Source organism: Diabrotica virgifera, chromosome 6 (genome assembly GCF_917563875.1).
Source record: "Diabrotica virgifera virgifera chromosome 6, PGI_DIABVI_V3a".
Classification (NCBI taxonomy): Eukaryota; Metazoa; Arthropoda; class Insecta; order Coleoptera; family Chrysomelidae; genus Diabrotica; species Diabrotica virgifera.
Window position 1 is genome coordinate 200,255,257 of NC_065448.1, and position 10,277 is coordinate 200,265,533.

The following is a 10,277-nucleotide window of genomic DNA, read 5'->3' on the forward strand; positions in this document are numbered from 1 at the left end:
TTTTTTACTTCCGAGTGATACCAAGAACTCAAAAATCGTTAAATATAAAAAACTCGATAGCGTTACCTCGAGAAACTCGTAAGCTAATAAAATCATTTTGAATTTTTTTTCACATAGAATCCAGTGAGGAGTTTCGATGTCCACCGCAAATTGCATTTTTGAAGTTATGCTTCTTTATGCGCGTTGGGAGTAAATTTATATGTGCGCGAGTTCATCAAAAGTCTTGGTCCTGAGCGCAGCTGAAACATTAAACGTGTTCTGATTGGGTAATTACAATGAACTGTCAATAAAATTGTTCAAAATATCGGTTATGAGTAAACAAATGTTGTGTATATTAGTTTTTTATTGTTGTGAGGACAGAGAAAAAAACAAGATTAAATTGTAGTAACTTTTTAAATATTTTTTAAAAACAACAGGTACTTAATTCTAAATGTTTCAGTATCGTAATAAAAAATTACATAGTTACCTACCTATTTGGAAAATATAAAATAAACCTACCTAGTATGTAATGCTTTGATTTACATAATTTGATTACCAACAAAATTTCTACCAATATTCATCTAATACTGTGTTCTTACTCTATGTTTTGTTGTATTTTAATATTTAAATTCCACAAAAATCAAACTATTTGGTTAAATTCAGAACTGAAAATTTTAAAACGTTCAGTTGGTCTATCTTCTAACATAATGCAAATGTCTCGGTAGCCAAAATCTAAAGATACTTGAATTTCAAAACTAACCGCGCCCATGGTCCAATACAATCCCAGTCAATCCCCAATACAAACTTTTTTTTACATTTTATGATTGTAAGTATATTATAATTTTTTTTTCAGAAAATACGTATTTAGTTAAAATTTTTTCAACAATTATTGTTCAGAAATATTTTTGTGGCATTTTTCAATATGTTTGTGTGTGTTTTATTCTTTTATTTTTTTAATTTTTGCTATTCTTTTAATAAAAAATTTTGAAAAGTAGTAAGTATTAAAATTAGTTAAATATTTAAATAAAAAATAAATAAACTGTTTAAAATGTATTAATTTCGTTGAAATCATAATAATAGAAGTATAACTTCTTACGTGCGTACAAAGCACACACACACATTCTTTTTTTTTTGTATCTGTAAAATTTGCCAGTTTGCTTATATTTCAATATTTTTCCTTGAATTTTTTTTTATATTCTGTGAATTGTAGATACTTAATATGGTTGTTTAATTAAAAAATAAAATAATGATATCATAGTTTAAAAAAATCACAAAAATGTGCTTTAAATGTTGATTTCAAACCATACCCTCCCCTTAATTCCAACGACAGAATTTATGGCGCCAAATGTAAAATTATTCTGCAATAAATAAATTCATGAACAATTGGATTGCCAATATAGGTAAGACAACTTTTTTAAATAATTGATGTTTATTAATTTTTTTGTAATTTTTAATTTTTTTTTTTCAGAAAATACGTATTTAGTTAAAATTTTTACAACAATTATTGTTCAGAAATCATTTGTGGCATTTTTCAATATGTTTGTGTGTGTTTTATTCTCTTATTTTTTTAATTTTTGGTATTGTTTTAATAAAAATTTTGAAAATTAGTAAGTATTAAAATTAGTTAAATATTTAAATAAAAAATAAATAAACTGTTTAAAATATATTAATTTCGTTGAAATCGTAATAATAGAAGTATAACTTCTTACGTGCGTACAAAGTACATACACACACATTGGGTCTATTGAATAAAAAGAAGTATTTGCTTTTACTTTAATGACTTTATTCAATTACTATTAGGTAAATACTTAAATTCGTGTAAGTAAAAGCAAATACTTCTTTTTATTCAATAGACCCATTCTTTTTTTAGGTATCTGTAAAATTTGCCACTGTTTACTTATTTTTCAATATTTTTCCTTGAATTTTTTTGATATTCTGTGAATTGTAGATACTTAATAATATGGTTATTTAATTAAAAAATAAAATAATTGTACCATAGTTTTAAAAAAATCACAAAAATGTGCTTGAAATGTTGATTTCAAACCATACCCTCCCCTTAATTCCAACGACAGAATTTATGGCGCCAAATGTAAAATTATTCTGCAATAAATAAATTCACGAACAATTGGATTGCCAATATAGGTAAGACAACTTTTTTGAATAATTGATATTTATTAATTTTTTTGTTTAATCAAGTAGGTAGGTACTCCGATTAGTACTAATAATCTCTCAAAATATTTTTATTATATTTTGTAGTATAAAACGATCCGTATTTTATATCAGATGTAATAAAATAAACTCCTTTTTAAAAACTGAATAGAAACAGCAATTAAAAACTTACCTTCTTCACCGGCTACATCGGCCTTGAAAGATGTCAAAGAACCGAACCGGAGGGCAAGGTGTTCTTAAGTCCACTCTCACCTTACGTTTTCACGGTGCGCTTTAACTCGAGTGTCTCCGAAACTGAATTAAAGTTTAATAGATAAATTAATTGAAAATGAAATGATCCGATTTGTATCAAAAATAAGAGAATAGAGAGAAATGACGACCGGCATGGAACTGTCAGTCTGATAGTAAGCGATGCACTGTCCAACACAGGTATCCGCGGTTGTCGGGAGACGACAGGTGTCATGGTGGGGATCCGACGAAGGCAAAAAGTCACTGTTATAGCAGGGGAACCGGTCCTCTTCCAGAGTCGGATTTGAAAATGCTTGGCTTTGGTTGTATTTCTAAAGATAGCTTTTATTTTATAACATCTTTATAATTATTTTGAAATATATTTGGAAATCAAATAAAATCCATTTTTTAATGAATTTCAATGGAATTAAACATTGACGAAGGTAGGTCTCAGTAGAGAGTATTTGGATGCTATCGCAAATATATACAAAAATGCAAGAAGTGTCGTTAAAGAAGGAAACTTTATATCTGAATCATTCCCTATATCAAAGGGGCTTAAACAAGGAGGTTGTCTGTCTCCGACTTTATTTAAAATATATATTCAATCATCGCTAGAGCAGTGGAGGAAACAAGTATCCGGAATGGGAATAGACATAGGCAGTGGTAAATGTCTAACAACTTTGTTTTTTGCAGATGATCAGGTAGTCGTAGCGAATGATGAGGAAGACATGGACTACATGTTTAGAAAACTAAAGAAAGAATATGAAAAATGGGGCCTCAATATGAATATGTCAAAGACAGAGTATCTTAAAATAGGAGATGATGAAGAAGATCCAGAGTTAGAAATTAGAACCACGAAAAGATGTAATGAATATAAATATCTCGGATCTATAATATCTAAAGAAGGCACTACCAAAAGAGACATCGAAAAGAGAACGCAGCAGGGCAAAAAAGCGGTAAACATTCTGAGCTCTCTACTGTGGTCTAAAGATACAAGGCAAGAAACGAAATTGACAATCTATCGTACCTTGGTAGAGCCTATTATGACTTATGGGGCAGAAGTTTGGCAGATGACAAAAAAAGATAGGAAAAGAATAGAAGTGGTAGAAATGGATTATCTAAGGAGAGCGTGTGGTATATCTAAAAAAGATCACATCAGGAATGAAGATATTAGAAGGAGGACACATACTGTATATTCCAGTGTAGATAAAATTGAAACTAGACAACTAGTGTGGTATGGTCACGTGAAACGAATGAATGAAGATAGATGGCCAAAGAAAGCTTTAAATTACATATCACACCAAAGCAGAAGAAGGGGAAGACCTTCAGTTGCCTGGGAAGAAAATGTACGGCACATCATGAAAGATAGAGCCATCAAAGAAGACGAATGGATGGACAGAAAACGATGGCGGTCGAAATGCGAGAAGCGGCAGAGGCTGTAGGAACCTCGCTGATAAATAGAGAGATGGAATTAAAACAAACGAAAAAATATGTTTCTTCTTCATCTTTATAAGTATTTCTACTTGAGGCTTAGTCCAAGTAATGAAACTTAAAATAGGACAAAACTTCGCAATTTTTACAGAATGGATCGATTTGATTGAAAATTTGAGAATAAGTAGTCCAAGGATCAAAATCTATATGATGTCGAAATGCGCTTTTACCATGGGGGTGGTTGCCACCCCATCTCGGGGGTGAAAATTTGTTATTATATTTTAACTACAAAAGTTGGTAAAAACATTCAGTCTAAGCAAAAAACGTTCTATACATTTTTTTGATAAAATTAATAGCTTTCGATTTATTCGCTATCGAAAGTATTAGTTTTACATCGAAAAAATCAATGTTTTTAATAAGTTTTCTGCTAATAACTCCAAAAGTTTTCGTTTTGTCAAAACAACTTTACCTAGCAAAAATGTACCTTTTAAAAAAATGAACAAAACCTTTTTTAAATTTTCTTTAAGACAAATAGTAATCGAGCTTTACTTTATTATATGTTAGCTCTTCTTCGTCAAATGCTAAATATTGTAGTTTCAAATTCAAAAGACGGGAAAACTATGCATTTTGCGAGAATAACTTATTCAAAATAATTTAAAGTATTTAACAATATCTATCTCCAGAAACAAAAAAAGTCTCTAGCTCAAAAATTAAGTGACATAATGAAAAGAATGTCAGTCCCTATTTTTTTCAGCAAAAAAGTGATCGGAAGCAACCTTCTAATCACCACCCTAATTAAAGTTAGTCATTGACCTTATTTAGGCTTCTTTATTTATGTATTATTAATAGGTTCTATAAGTTTTACCGGCTTAGAATGATTAGTTTTTAAAAACATGGCGTTAAAAGCGAATAACGAACTTTTGTCGTTTGGAAAAAAATGGCCTTTTCTTCAGAATAGAAAGATTATCATCCAAGATGCGAAAAAATGTTTAAATATGAAATTGTAGCTTATTTAATTCCCAAGAAACTGGTTTGCGAAAATTTTTGCTGCGGCAAAAATTGAGTGAGCTATTGACAATTAAAATTTGTAATAACATGCAAAAACCACCTTTACCAACCCTTTCAAAGTCACCTATTCTTGCGACTGAGGCTTATAGATCTTACAAAAACCTACAAAATTCTTTTTTACCAAACTTTCTAAGATAAAAAATAAAAAAGTTACGGTTAAAAAATCAATAGTATTCATTCTTCTTTACTCATGTACTATTAATAGCTTCTAGAAGTTTGACTGGCTTAGAATTATTTGTTTTTAAAAAACTGGAGTTAAAAGCGAATAACGAATTTTTGTAGTTTGGTAAAAATGCCATTTTCTCCACAATATAAAGATTAGTATCAGAGATACGAAATAATGTTTAAATATGAAATTGTAGGTTATTTAATTCCCAAGAACTTAGTTTGAAAAAAATTTTTCTACGGCAAAAATTGAGTGAATCGTAAATGAGTATTATCAAAAACATTGATTATTTCGAAATAGAACTAACACTTTCGATAGCGAATAAATCGAAAACTATTAATTTTATCAAAAAAATGTATAGAACATTTTTAGCTTAGAATGAAAGTTTTTATCAACTTTTGTGGTCAAAATATAATAAAAGTTTCCACCCCCGAGATGGGGTGGCAACCACCCCCTTGGTAAAAGCGCCTTTCGGCATCATTTAGGTTTTGATCCTTAGAATACGGTTCCTGGACTACGTATAAAATCAAAGCCTGCTTTGTTGTAGATCCATGTTTTTAAATTTTTCAGGACTAAAAATCCATTAAAAATGTAAATTTTCCAAAAAGTATCCGGCATTTCTCAATCAAAGGGACATCAATAAATGTCATCAAATGGTTCACTAATTTGGTATGGGTCATTCCACGAACATACGCCTGTTTTGGATTACTTCGACAACGAATATTTTACTGTGCAACATAAGAAGTACGAAAGTAAATGGCGCTAATAATTATTCCAATAAACAACAATGCAATTTGCAATTTACTTTCGTTCTTCTTATTTTACACAGTAAAATATTCGTTGTCGAAGTAATCCAAAACAGGCGTATGTTCGTGGAATAGGGTATATAGAGTAATTTTTCTGCATGCCCCTTACATCTTCAGAAATTTGTACTTTTAGTTTGGATTTAGCAGATTTTGATTCTAAGTCCACATAATATCGTTCAAATTTCTCATATTCAACTGCTTTTCGGAACAATAAAATTAATGCACTAAATATGGTTATTGAACCATTTGGATAGGATAACACAAAATATACAAGAAAAAGAAGTATTTTATTGTTCATAAAAGAAATGGACATAGCACGTCAACATTCCACATGTTTTAAATCGGATTTAGAAGGTTTTGAGCCAAAACCTTATGCCTATAAATTAATATATACTTGAACTTTGAAAATGTGTAAGAAAAAGGATAACGAAAAATTTGGGATTCAGCAGGTTTTGATTCTGATGAGCTCACTTGTTCATTGACAGATTAATACCTCTATGAAAAGTTGTCACTCCATTTTTTGCGCGGTCGACCGATAGGTACTTCTATCGATTGATGATTTATCTCTTTTGACCACACGGGTATCCCTCTTTATGGGGTTATTCGAATATTTTTTTATTTATTGTACATTGGTTTACGCACTGCAGGTTTGGAGTGGACATTTTCTCGTAACGTCTTCACTCCTATTTCGATCTCTTAGCGTATTTCCTCTAATTCTTCTCAGTACTCTCATCTCTGCTGTTTCCAGTTGTCTTTGTGTTATGGCTGCATCCGGTTTTGTTTCTCATACTTCTATACTTCATCTTAGTGTTAATATATCGGATTCACCATACAGTGGCATTAAGGCATCCTGACCGTCTATTTGCTTTTTGTACCTGATTTCTCACTTCTTTAAATTCATAATGCGTCCAAAGTATTCCAATTTTCGGGATTTGATGGTGGTAAGTACCTCTCGGTTCTGCCCCATTTTTATAAGGACCTCCTCATTTGTGACCCAATCAGTCCATGGGATTTTAGGAATTCCCCGATATAGCCACATCTCAAATGCTTCTAATTTTCGGCACACATCTTCGTTCAAGGTTAAGGATCAACATCATAAAAAAGGACAGAGAAGACGTAGCATCTCAGCATTCTTACTTTTATATTTACCAAGAGGAGAAAGGTTGTGGCTCTTGAAAAAACCCCCATACGGTTGAAGGTTGATCTAGCTTTTTCGATGTGCGCTCTTATCTCTTGGTTGTTGGTCCATTCTTTATTTATAATGGTGCCGAGGTAGTTGTATTCTTTCTACATTCTTTCTACAAGGGTTTGGTTGATGTAGAGTTGACGTTCTGTTATCTTTTTCTTGCTAATGATCATAAGATGTGTCTTCTTTACGTTTATATTGAGTCCATATTGTTGACTTTAATACGTGATTTTGTTCATGAGGACTTGTAGGTTTTCTAGGTTGTCCGCAAATACTATGGTGCCATCTGCATGCCTGATATTATTTAGCCGGTACCCGTTTAGTAGATTACCTTTTTCAGTTTCGTGCAAAGCTTTGATGAATATTCTTTCAGAGTAAAGATTGAATATTAGGGGAGACAAAATGCAGCCTTGCCTACCTCCACGCATGATTTTCACATATTCGGTGTGTTCACCGTCAACTCTGAGGTTTGCAGTCTGATTCCATTAAAGGCTGATAATTATTTTCAGATTTTGGTTGTTAATTCCGGCTTCTTTTAGTATTTGCATCATCTTGGCGTGCTGTACTCGATCAAACGCTTTCTCGTAATCAACCAGACATACGTATACGTCGCAATGTGACGTCTCTGCATCTCTGGAATAAGACTTGTATTGAAAACAAAGCCTCTCTCGTACCAACAGTATTTATGAAACCGAACTGGCTCTTTCCTAATTACTATTATTTCAGTTTTCTGAAAGGAAACTCTCATATTAAATTCTTTTGTTCTTATGTTAAATCTGCAGACTATTCTTTGCAGACTATCTTTGCAGATAAAAAATATTGAATTTAATAATTAAGATATCTGAATAATTTTAATTACATATGCGAAATTACTATTTAGATTTTTATAATATCTCAGGGTTCGTATTTGGGTTCAGAAATAGCTTTTTTCTTAGTCTAGTGTTCAATCACAACTAAGAACAGTAGTTGAATGAAATAAATCAAATTAAAATTTGTCCAATAAACTTAAATATTAAACATAATAATAAAATGCCTTGAAAAGTATTTTCGTACTTCCGGGCCTAAAGTGACAACTTCACTCCCTTGTGACAGGTACTAAAGTGTCACATTTAATCCCTCCGGGATTAAATATTGACGAAACTCCCGGAACGATTAAATCACAAACAAACGAATTTAAGGGATATTTTATTGAAAAATATAATTAATTAGAATGGTAATTAACGTTAATATTCAAATTAATATTGTGACAGTTCGTCATATTGACCAGTCTTTCCTGGGTTAATGCAGCAGGTAACTGACGAGTAACAGATAGGTCCTTTTCATATTGAACTGGTGTTTGTTTCGAAGATCCTGCGGAAACAGGAAGCGAGAATGAGGACTGTGGCATAACTATAGTGGACGAATCGGCGACTTGACCAAATATTTTATCTGAAATTTTTTGTTTATTTTTAATAGACGATTCAATATATCCCTCGGCCACGTTGGAGGATTTCCATCCTCCATGTCTCTTCAGCACGTCTATTGTTGCTCCCGAATCAGCTAACAAAGACGCAGATGTGCGTCTAAAACAATGTCCCGTATAAGACGTCGCATTTTCTAATTTCAAGAAAGCTGCTATTTGCCGTGGAATTGTACCAAACATGTTTTTTCCTACTACTCGCGTAGTACATTCTTTGTTGATGTATTGAACAAAAAATTTTGAATGAGTTGTCCCTGTCTTTCGCAATGCCACATATTTCCGAAATATCGCCACAAAACTGATGGCACTGTTTTCTGAATTTTTGATCACAAAATTTCGGTCAATTTTATTTTTGGTGTTTCTAATCGCAATTAGGAAGGAATCGCCCAAATCTCTCACATCGTCGATTTCTAAATCAACCAACTCTTTTCCACGACAAGCTCCCGCAACGCCCAAAATAAGTGCAACCTACAAAAAAATTGATTTCTTAAAATTTCTGAATATAAACAAATTTCCAAATTTACCTTAAGCATTAAATATTTATCATCCGGAGCCTCCCGTAAGAACTGATCTACCTGCTCAGACGTGAGAATTCTTGACTTCTTTGGCTTAAATCCCTCATTTCTTCTCTTCAAAAAAGCTAATAATTTTGGAAATTTACTTATATCAATATCTTCTCTAATGTTAATAACCGATTTCAGCATTGAGTAATGTGCCCAGAGAGTTGAGGCACAAACCGCTTTTGATTTATCATCGAAGTAGACTAACAGCGCATTTTCAGTAGGTTGTCTCACATTTTTTAAGCGGCACCACTTTTTAAAAGCATCGTACTGCTGCTCGTATAGTTTTCTAGATTTCGGTGGTAACAATTCTTCACCTACTTCGGCTGCTCTTTTATCAATATCAGATACACCTTCTTCACTCATGATACCAATAATTATCAATAACAATGTTTCTTTACAATGACACTAGTAATGACAATGTTTCTAAATTATAACTGTCACAACGCAATGTTACTATGGTAACTTATTTTAAAGACAGTTTATTAAATGAGTTGAAGAGAGAAAAAACTGATTGAAATTATTGAAATAATTAATAAAATCATACCGGAAGTACGAAAAGTATCGTATATACCTTGCGACTGAAGTACATTTAATCCTTCAGGTAAATTATGGCCCTCCCTGCGGTCGGGCCATAAACTTTACCTTCAGGATTAAATGTACTACTTCAGTCCCGCGGTATATAATGTACTATTTTACATATAAAAAAATCAATTAGACATATAAATGTTTCCATATCCTGAGCTATCCAAATTAAACTGCGCAGCTATCCAAATATTAAGTTAAATTAGCTTTTAAAAACAAATGCTAAATTTACAGAAAATTAACAAAGAAAATAATACGAAATAATTTTATTTTATTTTTTCCTTTCTAAACTTTCTGATTTTGTCGCTGTTTATTACATTCATTTAATTGGAGTATAGAAATTTTCTTTTATGAACACCCTAGCTATTCCTTCCATTCTAAGCCCTTACTGCTCATAAAATTACTTTTAAACAGTTCAAAACTGCCGACACTAGTTCACACAGCAAGGTCAGCAACAGACATATCAATTCTCGTCTGCTAGGTCTAAGTCAAATCAGATCCATTAATCTTTTTCAACCAATCAATTTTAGTCCTGTTGGAGATACAAGTCATCTTCTGAGTATCTATTATCATTTTCAATTATATTTGTTAAAATTAGATCGACTACGCCCTGTATAATAGTTCTGAATATGCTCCTCCT